We start from the raw sequence: 17,507 nt of genomic DNA, 5'->3' as shown, positions 1-17,507 counted from the left end.
CGGTCTAACCACGAAAAAAGAGGAGAGATAAATCATAGAGGATCTCGTCTCTCTCCATACAATCCTAGAATTTCCATTTTCCACTAAAACCCATGTAAAACGATCCCATATTCAACAAAGGGTGTAAAGAGCCATCCACCCATCCACAACCCTGTAAACGACAGGCCAATCGATACCCAATGATATTGCATAACCCAAAAGCCTGTCACAAGCAGAGGACAACACTCGGCGAGTTGCCCTTACCGATCTTTCCATTCAATTGAACCCCATAATCGCTAATTCAACCTCCAAATCCGACACTCAAAAGGACAATCCACCCCCTCCCCTTCCACCCTCACAGAACAAAATCAAATTTCTACAACGCAGTTTAAATAATTCATACCCACGAAATGGTGCTCTCGACAGCTGGAATATAAGTAATTGCTTCAGACTCCTTTCACAATTTTCCTCCATTTTCCCCTTTACCTTTCATCCATAAAACTCCAATGATATACTTCACCAAACAGGAAAGAGTGAGATCAGTTTTTCCTCTACCAGTACCTATTCTCTACCCAACTTTTTTATTCCTCCCTTCAACGCCCCCCTCCCCCTTCCATCCCTTTCCAACCCCCTGTGAGGACTCACGAAGCACGAGTTTCGTTTAATTTCAGAAGAACCCCATAAAGGTTATACCCGGTCCGGTTGTTCGCTGAAGGAAATATACGCCCTCGTAAAGTAGAAAAGGTATAAAGGTATAAGGTAAAAAGGGAAGGAAGGGCCCTGGACGGGGTGACGAGGGGGGTGGCTTGAGGGGGATTGAAAAAAAATATATCTGGGGGAGTGAGAGTGGAGTGAAAGAGGAAAAGGAGAAAAACACGAGGGAGAAAATGGCGTGGGTGTGAGGGTATGAGTCCTGATACGTGAAAACAAAGGGGTGGATGGGTGGATAGGTGGGTGGGGGGGGAAGGGGGCACCTTGGAAATGTACGTGATTTTGGATTTGTGTGGGTGCGTGTAGTTATGCGAGGGTTCGGCCGGATGAAAGAGTGGGATAAAAGAGAAAAAGGGGAACAATGGGAGCAGATCCCGAGGGCGTATTCCCTACACACCGGCGAGTCTTCCAACGAAGGAAGTTTAAAGGTTTTCCGGAGTTGAGGTAGAAGAAATAAGGGATGTGGCAGTTTTAGTACGAAATGCCTGAGTGGAAACTCCAATCTGTTCGTGATAAGATATTGATCGGTTAAATTGATTCCGATTTTTTCTTTAATCCGCAGTGGTTTAACGTTCAGGTCGACCTGTGCCTGAATTGAAATATGGATTACGACTCGCTTTTATTTTTCATCACTGGATTCATGACACCTGATCAGGCACTTAATCCTGAACTAATAAAAAAGTCATAATTAATTAGGATTGCGAGCTGATTTAAGGCCGGAATATCTCAGGATAGAATGAGAACTGACTCATACCTGATTCAGCTTGGAAATAGGTGTGAACCTGATTTACATCCAGATAAACTGTATTTTCATTTTGAATGCGGAAATAAATTCGAGTTATCGATTTTTATTTGATTTTTCGTGGAGCAGGTGAAAAAGTCGATAACATGTTGTTTGATGTTCTCCGATTGTTCATTTCTTATCACTCAACCCATAACGCAGAACGTTGAGTCAATAATTCTGCAGGTGGAGAGAGGCATGGAGATGAAAAAAAGCAGGAGGAGGCTTTCACAGCGGAGTTGGTAGGGGCTGTGGAGTGGAGAGAACTCAGAGGAGTGAGTTGGTATCTTTAATCTTCATAATCAACCCCCTCAGCTCAAGTTCTCAGCAACCCCTTTCACCCGATGTTACATTCTATCTTTCTCCACTCACCTTCTTTGATTCACCCCCCTTATACCGTCCTCACCTACCCCTAGACTCCCGGGGGGGAATTTTCACTCCCTCCCCAGTGCACGGCGATTTCATACCCTTGGCAGATTCTCCTTTGCGCCCCTTCTGGGGGTTGTAATCTCCGAGGGGAATTTACAGTGGAGGTATTCTCGATACAGCTTCCTGTCGCCGGGTAATCATTAAAAACAGAAGAAAAAATATCCCATGAAAAAACGTGACAAATAATACAAATTTTTTCATAATTATTTTGTTACAAATGTATTAAATTACTCAATTCAATTGAAATACTGATATTTTGCATTATTTTATATTTCCATTTAATACCCCGAGTTGCAAATTTTTATATATCTAAAAAAAGGAATTAATTGAAGGGTTGAAAGTGGCAGTCAGGTACCGAGGGATGAACCCGCGCCATCGAAATGAAGTGGCGGCAGGACCTGAAGGGCACGTAAAAGAGAATTATGGAAAAAAGAAAAAAAATGTGGAAAGAGGGTCGAGAGTACGATGGAAGAGGAGAATCCTCGAAATGTCAAAAGGTCGTTCCCGTTTTCTGGTGACATCGGGGGGGGGTAGTCGAAGTCGAAGGCACGCGGTTGCCAGGCAACCAGAGGGTGGCAATGTGAAATCCCATCCCTTTTTATTTCCCCCTCTGCCACCGGATGAGTTCGAGTCTCAAACTTTGCCGATTCTTCCTTCTCTCCCTCGCATATTTTTTCTTCCCTCTAACCTTTTGTCGCTGTTTCCATCCTCAGGGTTACTTTATTTCATCGGTAGTTCTCTCTCACTTCGATATGCTGTGGGCGAGACTCTTTATCCTCACCTTCCCCGGGAATTATAAGTATTCACCGACGTTCGTACCCCCAACCCTTATTCGATTATTTCTTTTTACCCATCAGCGACTTCACTCCGTCTTTTACCCTCGAGGGAGGAAATCGCCGCGATATGGTGGGATTATTCGAAGCGCGTGATTGAACCTCGAAATGAATAACTGCGATAAAAATAATCGTTAAACAATAAATTGTCAATTATAATATAAATAATCCATTAAATGCCAGACAAACATTAAAAATTATTCCACTCTTATTCTCATTCGTCAAAAATGAAAAAAAAATGTGAATAATGCAAATGCGTGATTTTTTGTAAACCATTAATTTGTTGAACCTAATAATAATTTAATATTATTATTTATTGGGGTAATCGGCAGGTGTCAGATGACGTTGAGCTCAGAATTAATGTTCACGACAGAGTTATGCACTTGCGAGTGATTGCGAGGTGTAATACCAGAGGATCTAACCCACGCATCTACGAAACTGAAGACGAAGGTGTAGGGCTGCCATATCCCGGGGAAGAGGCCAGGCTAATGCCGGAATCCCCATGTGAATGAGGGAATTCAGAATAGCTGGCGGGTAAACGAGCCATCTAGGTCGCTACGGCTTGGGTTATGACCTGAATCGCAGATTAACAGATTACCCATTTACTACGCTATACACTTGGCATTATATTTTCACCAGTTTTATTGAATTGCAAAATACCATCCGCAATTTGCCAACACGGAAACTCCCACGGACTACTCCATTATTTAAGTCTTCTGGGGATTCGCCTACCGCGATTCGAGGGGATAATTAGGTTTTATGGATTTTTTAAGGAGGGGAGGTGAAAATTTATGACTCGACTAATTTTCGAGGTGGTGTTTTGAATATCAGTCGCAGACTTACGAAGAATGTGTATTGATTCGATTTTGGGGAATTTTTCAAGCGAGATATTGAATTGATTTAACTCAGGGATAAATTGTAATCGAATCGAAGAATTTATTTCGAATTCAACACAACTTGGTGAATCGAGTGAAAAAAAATTATTTTCAATCAAGTTCAGGATTTTGAATTGACTCGAGTCAATTGATTGACTTGAGTCAAGTCAAACAATTTAATTGACTCAAGTTAAACAATTTAATTGACTCAAGTCAAAAAAACTGGATTGACTCAAGTTAAAAAATATGGTTTTTAAGCAAGATCAGGTATTGACTTGACTCGAGTCAAATAATTAACTTGACTCAAGTCAAACAATTGACTTGGCTCAAGTGAAAAAACTGAATTGACTCAAGTAAAAAAAATGGCTTGACTCAAATCGAAGAATTGACTCATATAAAAAAATTCACTTGATTCAAATTAAAAAATTAACTTGACTCAACTCAAATACTTGATTTGACTCAAATCAAAGATCGACTTAAATCAAGTTCAAAAATCGACTCGATTCAATTTGAAGATGATATATATGTAGATGAATTTGAGGAGCGAAAATTTGTCAAATTTTTGCATTGACGGTAAATTCCTCGGAAATATCTGGTCAGCGAAGTAAGTTCGATGCCTCGAGAAAGAGGGGGTTCGCGTCTGGAAGAACTTGCTTGGGTGATCAGAGGCTATAGAAGAGAGTGGAAAGTGGCCAGCAGATTGGACAGGTGTTCCCTCATTCTCTTTTCGCTCGAACAAAGAGCCCCGAATCCAAAGACTGGTCTGTTTTTTTTTCACTCGAGGGAGCCAGACTAACGCATAAACACACGCCCGCCAGAATCAGAGAAGAGAGAAGTGCAAACCCCTAGAAAAAATCACCGGAATTCGAATTGAACAACACTCTGATTATCCTCTATTTAATTCTGACAAATGCTCACCTGCGGACGTGATTATAGAATAGATTCATCTGAATGTACCACATCGGCCTCAGGATTATCACATTCCACGCTGAATTTACAGGTTTTTGCCTGAAGATGATAGTGACAAATATCTGATTATCCAAATCCCACCGAATCGTGATTTACTTCCCAGAAAAACACGTTCGGAGGAGCAACTATAATCTCGACAGTGGATCGCCCGCCATAAATTTTGTCCCATGCAGGGGGCAACACCTTAATTACCAATTACGAGCTCATACACTCGAAGTGCGACTGCCAAATGCTCTGAATAATAATTAAGATGGGTGGGTGAATAATCAGATAAATTGCTGTTCACAATAAAAATATTTATTACGAAGAAATCTCGCTATTCTAAAACCTCACATTATCTCGAATCACTTAAACATTCAAAATTCAATCCGATTACTATAACATAATTTTACAAATTACAGTTACTCAATTAAGAAACTTTTCAACTTTTTTCAACTCTCAAACAATCCTTAGAGTAATTGAAACAGTTATTGATTCATAGGATTTCATGGCCATTAATTTTTATTACAATGGAATTTTATAATGGAGATTTTCCGAAAAACAATAAATATTTTTTCTCCGTGCAGTTAAATTAGTCGAAATTCGTGATGATTTTAGACGTCAATCCCAAATTATGAATGACTTTCCCACGAAATGATAAATCTTCCTTCCGATACGGAACACTAAATCATGAGAAGAGTGCGTGCATCGAGCTCAGGAGAAATCAGCCGAAGGTATAAATGGTATTTTCGGTGGAGGTCTGAGACAAGGAGCACCTTGCCCCCGTCCTCTCGCCGGAAGCTGGACACGAGAGTGTGGAGGGAGATGTGGTCGAGCGGCATTTACCAGCAGATGGTCGGCAGATGTCCAACATCGTTGCCCTGATTGCAACTTCTCCATCGAGAGGTACCGTCTCGACTTGAAATTACACTCAGTGAAACCAATCATCCATTGGCCATTGAACCGAATCCCTCCAGGAGTCCAGTCCCTCCAGCAACGCTCCGCAAATACACGAGAGGAAATTTTTATCAGGTCCACATCAAGATTGATCAGATCAGCCCTGAACCTCGTCAGATCAGATTATCAGGTTTCACAGAACCCAGCCTGATTGTGATCCAAGGATTTCGACCAGGGGAACTGATTCAGGCACAATTCCATTCTCAATTATGAATTTTCAATTCCTAATTCAGCTTCATGGATATCGACATCTATGGAAAAGAGCAAAAACAATACGATCTAATGACAGATCTATACGAGTTTCATTTATTATACTATAATAAAATAATTAACGTAATTTTTCTAGGAAAATTTATTATTTAAATAATATAAACAAATCTCTAAACATGGAAAGGAATAAGTCATGGTGTCGATGCTTTGGTCATTGTGACTTGGAGATGTTTTGTCAGTTCGACGACTGCCCCCCAAGTTTCATCATCAAACACATCTCAATAAAATATTATTTAATTGCTCTTACATAAACGTCTCATTCATTACCCTGACTTCCAATAAAACCAACAATTTCACTTCGGGTATTCGTTAATTTCTATCAACTACCGATGATTATCAACACGACGGGAAAATAGAGCTGGTAATATTGACTCTTCCGAATCTATAATGCGAAGGCCAACCCTGATAATGTATTCGCCCATCACCACTCACCATTGGCGACGTCGTGGCGCACACCGTGAAATACCTAGACGTACGGCTGCTGTCGACATCCAGCAAATGAGCATCACATGCCGGGAGAAAAAACAAGGCTGTTGGCTAAAAAAAAATAACAATGCCATTATTGTCTTTTCATACCAGTCCTTCTCCTTGCTCTTTTCGGTACTCACGATAGCTAACCTCTCTTATATTTTTAGATGCTGCGTTACGCGCCATTTTACACCACCTCCCGCTGCGATGAGCATTAAACGTCTGTGAGTAATGGATGGAAAAATGAATGCCGAACATGACACTCTGCCCTTTGAGAAGCGTCTAGATGATGCTCGTCACATTCACCGCATGCTCCTCCCGGTTATTATGAAAATCAATCATCCGCAAGGGGTCACCTCGAAAACAAGTGGGAAATTCCTTCTGTCTTCCTATCGCACTCTTTCAAACGGTTATTTTACGCATTGGCTTTCCCTTTCCGTGTTGTATCCATTCGTACCGAATGGCCGTGGAATTAATCAAATTGAAAAATTTTAATCCAAACAATTCATTGATTAACCACAATTTTTCATCATTTTTATGAACCATGCAGCGAACTTGTGATATTATTCGTTGCGTGGAAAATTCTCTTGCCCTATTTGCGGCGATTGATGCATATCGAAATGAGGAGTTCGATGATGATAAATGGAGATAAAAGAAAACCATAGTTGAACATCATGAAAATAATGGCGAACGTGAAGAGCACCTGCGGCCAACTTCCGGCATTCCCATCGATGTCTTATCCCACTCTCCCAAGCACCTACACAACCACATTTTTCTCATATTTCTAGACATCACACGCAAGTCTCTCCTGTTAAAGGTGTGCACGTCTGTAAGCCGGGAAAGAGGCGTCACTGGACAATGCCGGGCTGACGTTGTGATGGTGAAGAGCCTCGTGGAGGTTTTACGATGCATGCTTTATGGAAGTTTGCCAGCTGTGACCACGATAAACGATTCTGTCCCTATAGGTATATCAACTCTTGCCTAGTACCTGTCCGTTGACGCCATTGTTGAATCTTGCTTTATGTTTTTCGCAGGTGGAAATTTGCTGGAGGCCATCAAATTGCGGTTCGTCAAATTCCTTAGTTTTGAGGTTAATGAGTTGTGGGTAACGGATGACTAAAAATATGTAACGGCCATTTTGACACGATGATTGCTAAATCGGTTTCCAAGATGGTATCCAGTGTTATCCCCATTATTTCCTGTGGCATCACCACATCAATCTGTACAACAGAATATCAGGCGATAAGTATCAATCGATAATTAATCAAATTATGACACCCGCAAAATGAGAACACGTGTTGATGACGTGACTGTCATATTTTGACGACCTGAGAGTCACTCTGCATCCCTGAATACCGCGTATGTAGGACGGTAAATTATGAAATGAACTATTTTTTGTTGCATTTTATCGGACTCGAGGTCATATGACGACCTTTCGACCCTTCCCCCAGGTTGAATCCTCCAGTAGACGCAAAAGAAACCCACGCTCCACCGATACTTGTCCACAATTTCCAGTTACCAAGAGGTGGACAGCTTGTGTAATAGGTGAGAAAAAGGAGAGAGCGGTCACGAGGTGCAGGGATTCTTCGTATCTAATCGAGCTTTCGCGTCGCCACGGATCGCTGGCCCTCGGGTAAAAGCTGGTAGGCAGGTTATCTTCGAGAATAGACGGAAACCCGTGCACGAGTGCCAAGAGATCCAGATAATGTTTCTCGTTTTGGCTCGGGGGGAAGGGGATATCATTCGTACATTGCTTCACGGAAATTTCGGTATTTGTCATTGGCAATTAAATCATCAACCAACACCTTCCCAACCTCCGGGCTTTCACCTGATTTCACCCGTAATCTGAATTACCAGATTCTTTCCCTTCTTCTTTCCCTGTTCCTTTTGCTTTCAATCTATAATTACACAGATTTAAAATTGCAGGAGAATATTGAATCTAAAATACTGAACATCTTTGGTAAATCACGATGAACCATTTCTATTTTCCAATCTAGCGGACTTCTCCAGGAAGCAGACAAGACGGTGTGATGGAAAAATGCTCTGAAAATTGTCAAGCCTCCGGTAAAAGATTTGAAATGATCGTGTCCCCCTGTCCGGCAGAGACAGGTTAGTGTCGTTAGTTGCGTGGTATTCCCCTCTCTATCTTGTATAATTTTCACAGAGTTGGCCACAAGCCGTCCGTCGTCTACGCGAGTCTATTTCCCCTACCCTTGGCACCCAACCCGGCAATTTCTATCACGTACAAACACAGATATACCCTAGCTACAAAACGTCTGCGCTTGTGCGAGGCACTCCGGGCACGGCAGACGGTCGGCGCCATGAGGAATCCCCGACTCTCGTACACATCCACAGTCTGGCTTTATTGGCCAACGTCAAACGGAAACGAGATAGGTTGAAAGAGGACAGTGATATTGTACTCGGTTAATACGAGGGAGATCGGTTGATGAGGTCGCCAGTTGCTTGCGTAAGCCTCAACGCCTCTAGTCCGTTACCGAGTTTAAAGTCTTCAGAGTACATCTATCTCACTCATCTCCATCGAGAGTCGTTGGTTTACTCGTTGGGATATCCTTCTCAGGCTTGTTGTTTTTTTTTTCTCTCATCCTCATCTCATATAACCCGATGGACCGTAGACAGACCCAGCCTGGCGCCATCGTTGGAATCCCCTGCGGCTCGGCTGTTCACTGAACCCCATCGAGGGTACCCTTTTCTCCTCATGGAGTCCCTGTTGGGTATAATCCAGCGCTGAGGGATCGATGGTTAATGCAAGAGTTTAGAAAAACATCATTGAACGTATACATCACGCTCAAACAACGTGCACCTCCTTCATGCCTCATCCTGCCACTTCAGTCCGAACTTCGTGTCATTTATTCGCTCTTCTTATTTTTTCCAATTGCCGTCACGTACCATCTTCATTCACCATTAGTCCGTCTGACTGGATGAATGAGCATCAAAACATGTTTCCAACGAGAGCTCAGGAATGAGGTGGAATGAAGGTGGTGAGCACCATGGGAGTAACAAACAGTATCATCAGCTGTACAACATCATCAGTTGTACAACTACGACGAACGCCTGATTTCAACCCATCATCTCTGATTTATCTTTTTTCCTTTTCGCATCGTCTCATCAACCAACGGAGTGTGATGCTATTTCTGTGTCCCGGGACGTTTGAGAATAGCATCTCAGTGAGATAGGCAGGCATCGAGAGGGCTTCCCCAAACTCCCAGTGCTTCAGGCTTGTCCACGTGTATTCATAGTGACAGGCAAACACACACATTGAAGCTGGTGAACTCCAAACCCACCTATTGCCAGCTCGATCTCCCCTGGACCCTCTTCACTTTCCCACCTCTCAAAAGCCACCCAACGGCCTCCAACTACGACCTTCTCTCCCGAGATGACGAAGCTCTCTCTCTCTCTCCCTCTCTCACTCTCTCTGTCTCTCTGGCTGGACCCGAGTAATACACAAACACGGATATACCAATACAGACAGGAGTCTATTTCCGACGCCTCTCTTGGCGACTGACGAGATGACTGCGGGCGACAAGAGGTGAGAGAGAAGGTGAGGATGGAAGGCACTGGGAGATTGTCTTGCCTCATTGACGACTCCAATGTTTGAGGCGATTTGCGTGAGTCAGATCTAGACTCGGTAACCTTCGATCCATGGTATTCCGATGTGATCGTTGTGGTCATCATCATCAGGATTGAGGTGTTATTTTAACAAGCTAACTCCCGAATTTGGAATTTGACTCAACGGTGTAGATCTCTCATTATTAATGAATTTGGAGTCGAAATGATGTAGATTATTGTCATCACCTTTGACTGTGAGTCAGATGAATAGTTTATGTATTATGATCATTGATGATGGTCATCATGATCCTCGGAACAACAGCAGCAATTCCTTTTCTCGTTCCTGAATCATCGATAGAGGATGACGACTGAACGACAAAAGATTGATTGCACTGAATGTCGGGAAAGCGATGATGCCTTCTCGGAGATGGTCACCCCCGATGTGGCCAACGTATTTCTCCACATACGCAAGTTATTCCTCGATAACTCGTTGTAGGCAAAAGGCGTGCGTTGGAATTTTCGAGGCGTCGCACTTGTATATAACCCAGCCACAGCGTATCTCAATCGTTAGCCATGTGTATGTATGTGTACATAACAGCGTGGGTAGTTGGGCTTTTCACATGGTGGGGTTCCTGGCGTCAGTTTGTCGGGCCTCCCTGATCTCCCTCCCACCTTACACCACCACTTCGTCTTGTCTACCATCATAGCCTCGAGAAATGCCCTCACTCTTGTCCACGCATTATCCATAATCAGTCTATCTCACCGTGTAATTCTTGTTTCTCTCTTCCCCAGACACATCCACAGACAAACACCACTACACAGCTACAGCTGCCTCGCTCCGGTTTTCCTCCTTGATACTTACCAATCTCCGGGTACTGACATACGCACGAATCCCTGTAGTTTGTCATGATGTAATAATATTGCACATTGGCAATTAGGATCGCAGACCACAAATTTCCCAATTATCAATCAAGTGTTTTGTTGGCTTAACAAGTGCCTCTGGGTTATTTCAAGCATTTGAGAGTATGGGTACAACTGTTGAATGTGATTTTATCCAGAAAGAATCGTTGTATGCGATAAAATCGGACGTGTCAAATGAAAAATGACAAATGTCTAAGTCGAGTGGGAACAGCTGACGAAAGGTTGTGATGCTGTCTTGATTGGTATTTATTAATTCCTTTCATCAAGTCGATTTAGACTGGTTTGAATTGCCTTGAGGGGTCGTTTCCTCAAAATATCGCAACCCTCGATACTCGTCACCAGCCCGTGACAATCATTACCTATATTGTTTGACTCGCTTCAATTCCCCCTCTGTATTTTTATCAAGACAGATTGGGTAATGGAAGTGTTATTATTCGTCTTGGTGTGTCTCGCTGGGAAAATTGATCTACCCACGTAATCCAATTACGCCCATTGACCAGGGGGTAAAATCAATGGTGGACTAACTGAGAATGGTGAACTGGTTTACTCAACATCATTACTGAATCCATCAGGTACCTCCGGTTATACGGAAATTGTTTGAATCTAGACAAACCAGAATCACCACAATCGGCACGCATAACTCACCAGACTGACCAACGATTTGATTCCCCTCACCATATCGTACCACCCAGTGGACACCATGCTCTAATTGGTAATGCTAATGGTCAGGCACAAGTATGGCCGATAATTAATTAATACTGGCATACTCAGACCGGTTTCTTCGCCAGTCACTGCAACTCTGGTGATGATCTGAGATATTTTACAAGCGTTATATTTCAATTCCACCTTTTGACCCACCATATTCAAGTGGGTCAATACTGTGGGTCAATACTGTGGGTCAAAAGGTGCGAACCAAATTTATGATATCTGACCCATTATAGTTCTCGCAATACGACTCAGGTGAGCGCACCCACAATATTTTTTCCACTATATTTCACCCGTGATATTGACCTTATCTACGACAATATTTGACCCACAATATTTTAGCTGCTGATGTTCAAGGCATTCCACCCATTGTATTTAATCAAATATATTTTCAATCTTGAGATCAATCACACGAGCAATTTGATCCTGAGATTTCCTCAGCTAACCCATAAGGAATCTTTTCACCCTCTGTTTGACCCACACCCTCGAATTCCTCCCCCGCATGACACGACAATTATCCTTGCTCTATCTCGTTGTTTTGATGCGATGATAAAAATAATGATCAAAGGGGATCAGTAGGGGTGGCGCTGTTTCATCATCCACCTTGGAAAAATCCAGCATTTCCGGTTGGATAAATTGTATTGCGGGGGAGTTTGAAAGGAAAATAAAAAGAGAAGTGGGAGAATTATTCTTCCCTGATACCGTTGAAACGCACTCCCCTGTTGCCACTGTACGGTACGTTGACCCACCTTTGAGCTTATTCACGCGTGAACGAGTTTGTGCAAAAGTTTGCTCTGGAAAGGGCGGATATTCCCCTTCTCGGACACCCATAAATGATTCTCAATCGTGCGTTGCAATCATCCGAGCGATTATGGGCTATCAGATGACTCTGAGTTTGACGGAATCAATTGGTAAATTATTGATGACTGGAGGAGTCGTTTGCTGGTGTGTTTTTCATTCTATTTGTCATCTTCAGGGTAATTATCGAGACTTGTCGGCGGTTGATGGGGATGACGCGGCAATTATTCCGGCGACATCTTCCTGCTTGACGGGATGATGTTTTCATGGGCAATTATAACGCGAATCCGCGTTAATGCGTGTTGCCGAGTGCAAATCGTTGCGAGGGAAGTTGTTGAGTGATGCAGAATCGATTGATGAGTCTGTGGTGACGGCTTGCATGTTTCGTCGGGAGAATCTTGATTCTCATTAGCCGAAGGTGATGAACTCGATGTGATTTTTTTTATTTTTTATTTACACGCGGAAAGCCGCGGTTATTGATAGATGGATCATATGCCGGGGAATGGCACTGGAAAACAAATGGTATGAGTCAACAGGTGGATGTCGCGTGATTCAGGGCAATTATGACCGCATTTTATGGTTATTATTGGGATATGCGACGCACTTCGGCACGGTCTTGTCGTGTTACTTGCGAATTTCCCATTTTCGAAGATTTTCTTCAGAGTTAGAGTTAAACTGAAAGTCAGAAATTCGGGGAACAAAATTTTTCATTTCCAGAAATCATTCGAGAAGTTTATAAATTCCAGATACATGGATTTTTGGGAACAATGCGAGCAGATTTGAAATTTTCGGAACGTTTGGATGTGAATTGTTTAAATTGCTATTATTTAAATTCATTTCAATTTTTTTTTCTTTTTTTTCTAGTTTTTTTAAATTAAGTCTTATTAATTGAGGCATTTGAGATTTCTGATTCAGACAAATTCTGTCATCGGATTGTGGATTTTTTATTGCGAAATTTTTTTTATAAGTCGAGGCTTGAAAAATTACTGGACCGCGTCGAAATATGCCTTGACATCGATAATCTTTAGCCACTGTAAAAGTTCAATTCTCTCCAGTTATAAATCAAACTCGTGACACAAAAATTGCAAAATGAATGCGGAACAGGTCCTGAGATGGCTATAAATTTGTTGGCAATATTTTGGTGTGAGTAAACCAGTTCTCGGTAAAATTCTCACACATTCACTGGTTTAAATTATCGACTACATTTTCCGGAAATAAAAAAGTCGGGACAATTCTGAGTTTCCCCACAAATCCGAATCGTCTCAACAAAAAATTGTCTTATCGTCCAATTAATTACCGCCTAATAAATAAAGGAATAAGAACAAATGGAGTGAAACTATCGGTAAAATGAATTGTATCGTATGATTTTATTTGCAATGCGAATGTTATTATTTTTTCTCTTTTATTTGAGGAAATGTAAACAGAGACGATAGCAGATACAAAAATTTGAGAGAAATGCCACGAGTTTAGTAATTCCAGGTATAATTATGAGATATACCACGGCTACTATTCCTGGAAGAGTCCAGATGTGCACACTAGCCCGAAAATTAAATAAAAAAAAATACCAGGCTGACCGGAGAAAGAGGAAATAAAAATAGAGGGAACGAGATATGATTAGACCCACGCGAGGGGCTGATGACAACAATGACGTGGGGTTTTCTCCGAAAATTGTAGGAAATTGGTATTGACGAAATTCTTATAGGCTCTGATTAGATCGCAAGACTCGACGTAAAAAAAAAATAGAGGAAAGAATAATGAATTCGAGTGAATGAATGATGCGGTGAGTGCTCGAGGTAAATGAAGGATGATTACGTCCCAGGTTATACATCAGACTAGTCTCCACCGCGAATTACGCTTCCACATGACTAATGGTATCATCAGCGTAATCAGAATGAAACTGAAAAAACATTGTTTTTCTCAATGGCCTTCTATACCCGGTGAAAAATCCACGAAAGATTGCGTATGAAATTTCATGAATGAAAAAACAAAATTGAAAAAAAAAAAATGATTATACACGATATCACGTTAACCACTCGTTTCGTAAAAATGATAAACCAGAAATTCAACTCGTCACCATAAAAATCCGATAAGAAATGAAAATTGTCATCGTCCCTTCCGGCAGAATAATTCAGAAATCCATGATCCGTATAATTTTCAACGGGGTATGTGTGGATTGCGTGCACACATCTGAAACTTCCAGGAAAGTTTCGCTTCACCCAACTTCATCCAACTGCAAAGAGAGTAAATTGATGGTAAGAGGAGTGAGAGGAGAGTCGCATTTATCCCGAGACGATTTAGCGCTCTCGGCAATTAAATTTGTGGAAGCGGAAGGAGATGCTAACGAGGGCACCACGCACGCTCTCTTTTAGCTACCAAAATAAAAATATTTCAATTTATTCTGCGATTCGTAAGTGTCTAGGTAAAAAATTGTGAAGGGTTGAGTTTTTCGTTGGATGACTTGCAATTGGTGTTTAAAATATTTCTTAATGTCCCATTGTCCTAAAATTGACCCATACGATTTCACCTATCCTTATTAGCCCACAGGATTTGTCCTTGCTTATTTGACCCACACCATTGACCCGAAATATTCGTCCAAAATATTGAAATATCAATGTGTGGGTCAAAATGTCCCATTGTTCCATAGGATTTGATCTGCCGTTGTTGACCCACAGGCTTTGCCCTTGATTATTTGACCCACAACATCAACTTACATTATTCGCCCAAAAATACTGGAATATTAAATTTGACCTAGACTTCTATTCCATTCTCTTTAATTTCTTGACGTTGGACTTTCATGTTAGGATGAGTAAGAGTTGACCTACGCCATTAAATCCCTTTAAAAGAAAGCATGTAACGTTTTTTGTCAGCCTTTTTCAGTGCATATAATATATAGTATATATGAATATAGTAAGTGTAAAATGCGCATGTACGCTGGTCCTGAAGAATCAACAGGAAGTGTCTCAAATCCATCTAAATTTGGGACGGCATAAGTTCGTGATGACTGAAATTGGCAAATGTCTGAAATTAAGATCTCTCCCCTGTTCAATCCTAAAATATTTGGCTGAAGGAGCTCGTCCCACGATTCATCATCAAAATGAAAAATATCTATTCATATGCAGCCCTGCGTTCCCCGTATTTCGATGAGCATTTAATCTCTTGGAACTGTCCGTGATGTTTCATGAATGACTGGATCATGGAGTTTTGAGAATGGAGAATTCTGTCGTCACCCACGCAATATTTGTCCCGCGGAAAACACACGTCCCTCGGCATTATGTACGTTGTTACATACAGTGATGATACTTTGAGTCAGTGGGGGACATGTGTTGAGGGATATTCGGAGGAAACGTATGCGCATGCGACATGAATAATGTAGACTTGCATAACTTCCCGTATGAAGTCACGTGATGGAGAATGAACGACCCAAGCACCTTGCCAATATGCACTTTGAGAAACATTTTCCCATTATGCCAAAGTACCAGTGCAGCGAATTCTATTAATTCCCCTCGTCATATTCAGTCGAGTTGTCATTTTTACACACGAAGAGAAATAGCCAATCCTAAAATCCCTCAAGCTTCAAAATTATCAGGCATTTTGCGATAATTTCGTTGCAAAACGCTGCAAATAAAAAATTTTAAGATTTTCCCTTTTCCAAAAATACGCCTACAACGAATATAAAAATATTTAAAAAAGTGTTAATTATATGATAATATTAATTGATGAATTATAAAAATATTTGCATTTTATTTTATATTTTTTCTTTTTCATTCTGTAAAATAAAAAAATGTCATCAACGCGGAATTCTAGAATAAAGTGATTTTTCCGGAAAATTAACGAATCTGTTTTTTCTGTGGATTACGAATGTTTTTCATGCAAAATCGAAAGTCATTGCCAGAATTTCTTGAAATTGACGAGAATTCCAGTGAGATTCAGTAATTTTTGCAATTACCTTCATAAAACCCTAGGAAATTTCCCACATCTCGAGACCCCCTCATTTTTACCACCACTTCACAAAATTATTTTTTATCCTCCCCCCCGGACACCGAGAGAATTGAGGGTTCCCAGCATGATCCAGAAGATGAGGTACCTCAAAAGACTCGAGATTTTAGAACGCGCGTCCAAGAGCGAGTGAGACTCGACGAGAAAAAGGGTTCGTTACATAAATTCGGGGAATCAGTGGTGGGCCAAAAGTACAAAAGAACTTTCTCGAGGGGGAGAGCAAAAAGAAGGAGTTGACGGGTTTGCGAGAGGGAAAGATGAGGAGGGAGTTTGTAAAAAAAAAATATATATATACGGATCGTTGGCCTCACGATTGTAGACGCCTGCTGGCTTGGTCTTGTGCTGATTTCTCAGAAGGAATCAGGCGAGGACAAAAGAACACACTGAGTCCTGCATTAGGAGATGAGAAGAGTCAAAAATTACTAGCGCATTAACCAAATCTGCAGTTTCGCCTTTTAATAGTGTCCCCCCCTTTAGAAACCTTTCGAAAATGTATCCAAAATGTCTCCCAGCGTTTTGACAACTGGATCGAGACGCCATGCTGTGGGTCAACATCAACATCTGCTCGAGGAAAGATATGCCGAATTATCGAGGGTCGGGTAAAGCGGAAGGTTCAGATCAATGATAAATATGCGATATTTTGGGATCGACAAATGATGACAAACGGCATCTGAATGTCATCTCGTGTCGTTTCGCAATTATCGAAACACCGCCTATTCCGAGAAATCGCTGCAAATCCGGAAGCTCTCCCCGTGTGTAATCCGTGAATCATTTCTCTCTCCCTCATACCCACGGGAGTAAAATGTATATTGCGTCGTGAAGTTGGCCAATTCTTTTAACGATTTACGAGGGTCCGTGCCGCTGTTTTGATTCTCGAATTGCCAAGTTAATTCTGGGAATGAGGGGTGGCAAGGTCAAAGATGTGTCTTTAGCTGTCCGAAATTGACGGCAGGTTTCATTGCGCAGATATAAACATTCGATGAAGGACAGTTGTTGAGATATTGATCTGATCGGACGAAGCAGATGCGAGTAACGGTTATCCGTCTGACTTTTGATTTTTTTTAATATTATTTGACCCATTGTAGATCGGGCAGTTGACCCACACCATTTGACCTACGGTATTCCTCTCCACATTCGTCTTACGATTGTTGACTCACAAAATTCGGAATTCATTCTTTCATCTATTCTGGTTGACCCATTCTTTTCAATATTTCACCCGCGATATTCATTAGTGGAGTTGACCCACGTGATTTCACCCGAAATGATTGA

The 17,507-nt window shown here is 41.6% G+C and overlaps 1 long non-coding RNA gene across 2 annotated transcripts in view; it reads right to left on the bottom strand.

The window, feature by feature from the left end:
* Positions 1–4,895: 4,895 nt before the first annotated feature.
* LOC105271513 (uncharacterized) overlaps positions 4,896–17,507 on the bottom strand; it is a 32,795-nt gene continuing 20,183 nt past the window's right edge. The window contains exons 2-4 of one of the 2 annotated variants that reach the window (XR_892656.1): positions 6,392–7,471; positions 6,216–6,320; positions 4,896–5,764 (exon numbers count right to left, since the gene is read on the bottom strand). This is a non-coding gene — a long non-coding RNA (uncharacterized lncRNA). The remainder of the gene's footprint in view (positions 5,765–6,215; positions 6,321–6,391; positions 7,472–17,507) is intronic. The other variant, XR_892657.1, reaches the window with a different exon arrangement.

Source organism: Fopius arisanus, unplaced genomic scaffold (genome assembly GCF_000806365.1).
Source record: "Fopius arisanus strain USDA-PBARC FA_bdor unplaced genomic scaffold, ASM80636v1 scaffold00112, whole genome shotgun sequence".
In the NCBI taxonomy this organism is placed as follows: domain Eukaryota; kingdom Metazoa; phylum Arthropoda; class Insecta; order Hymenoptera; family Braconidae; genus Fopius; species Fopius arisanus.
The sequence above is the reverse complement of the archived record's forward strand: the minus strand, read 5'-3'. Positions and strand labels throughout refer to the sequence as shown.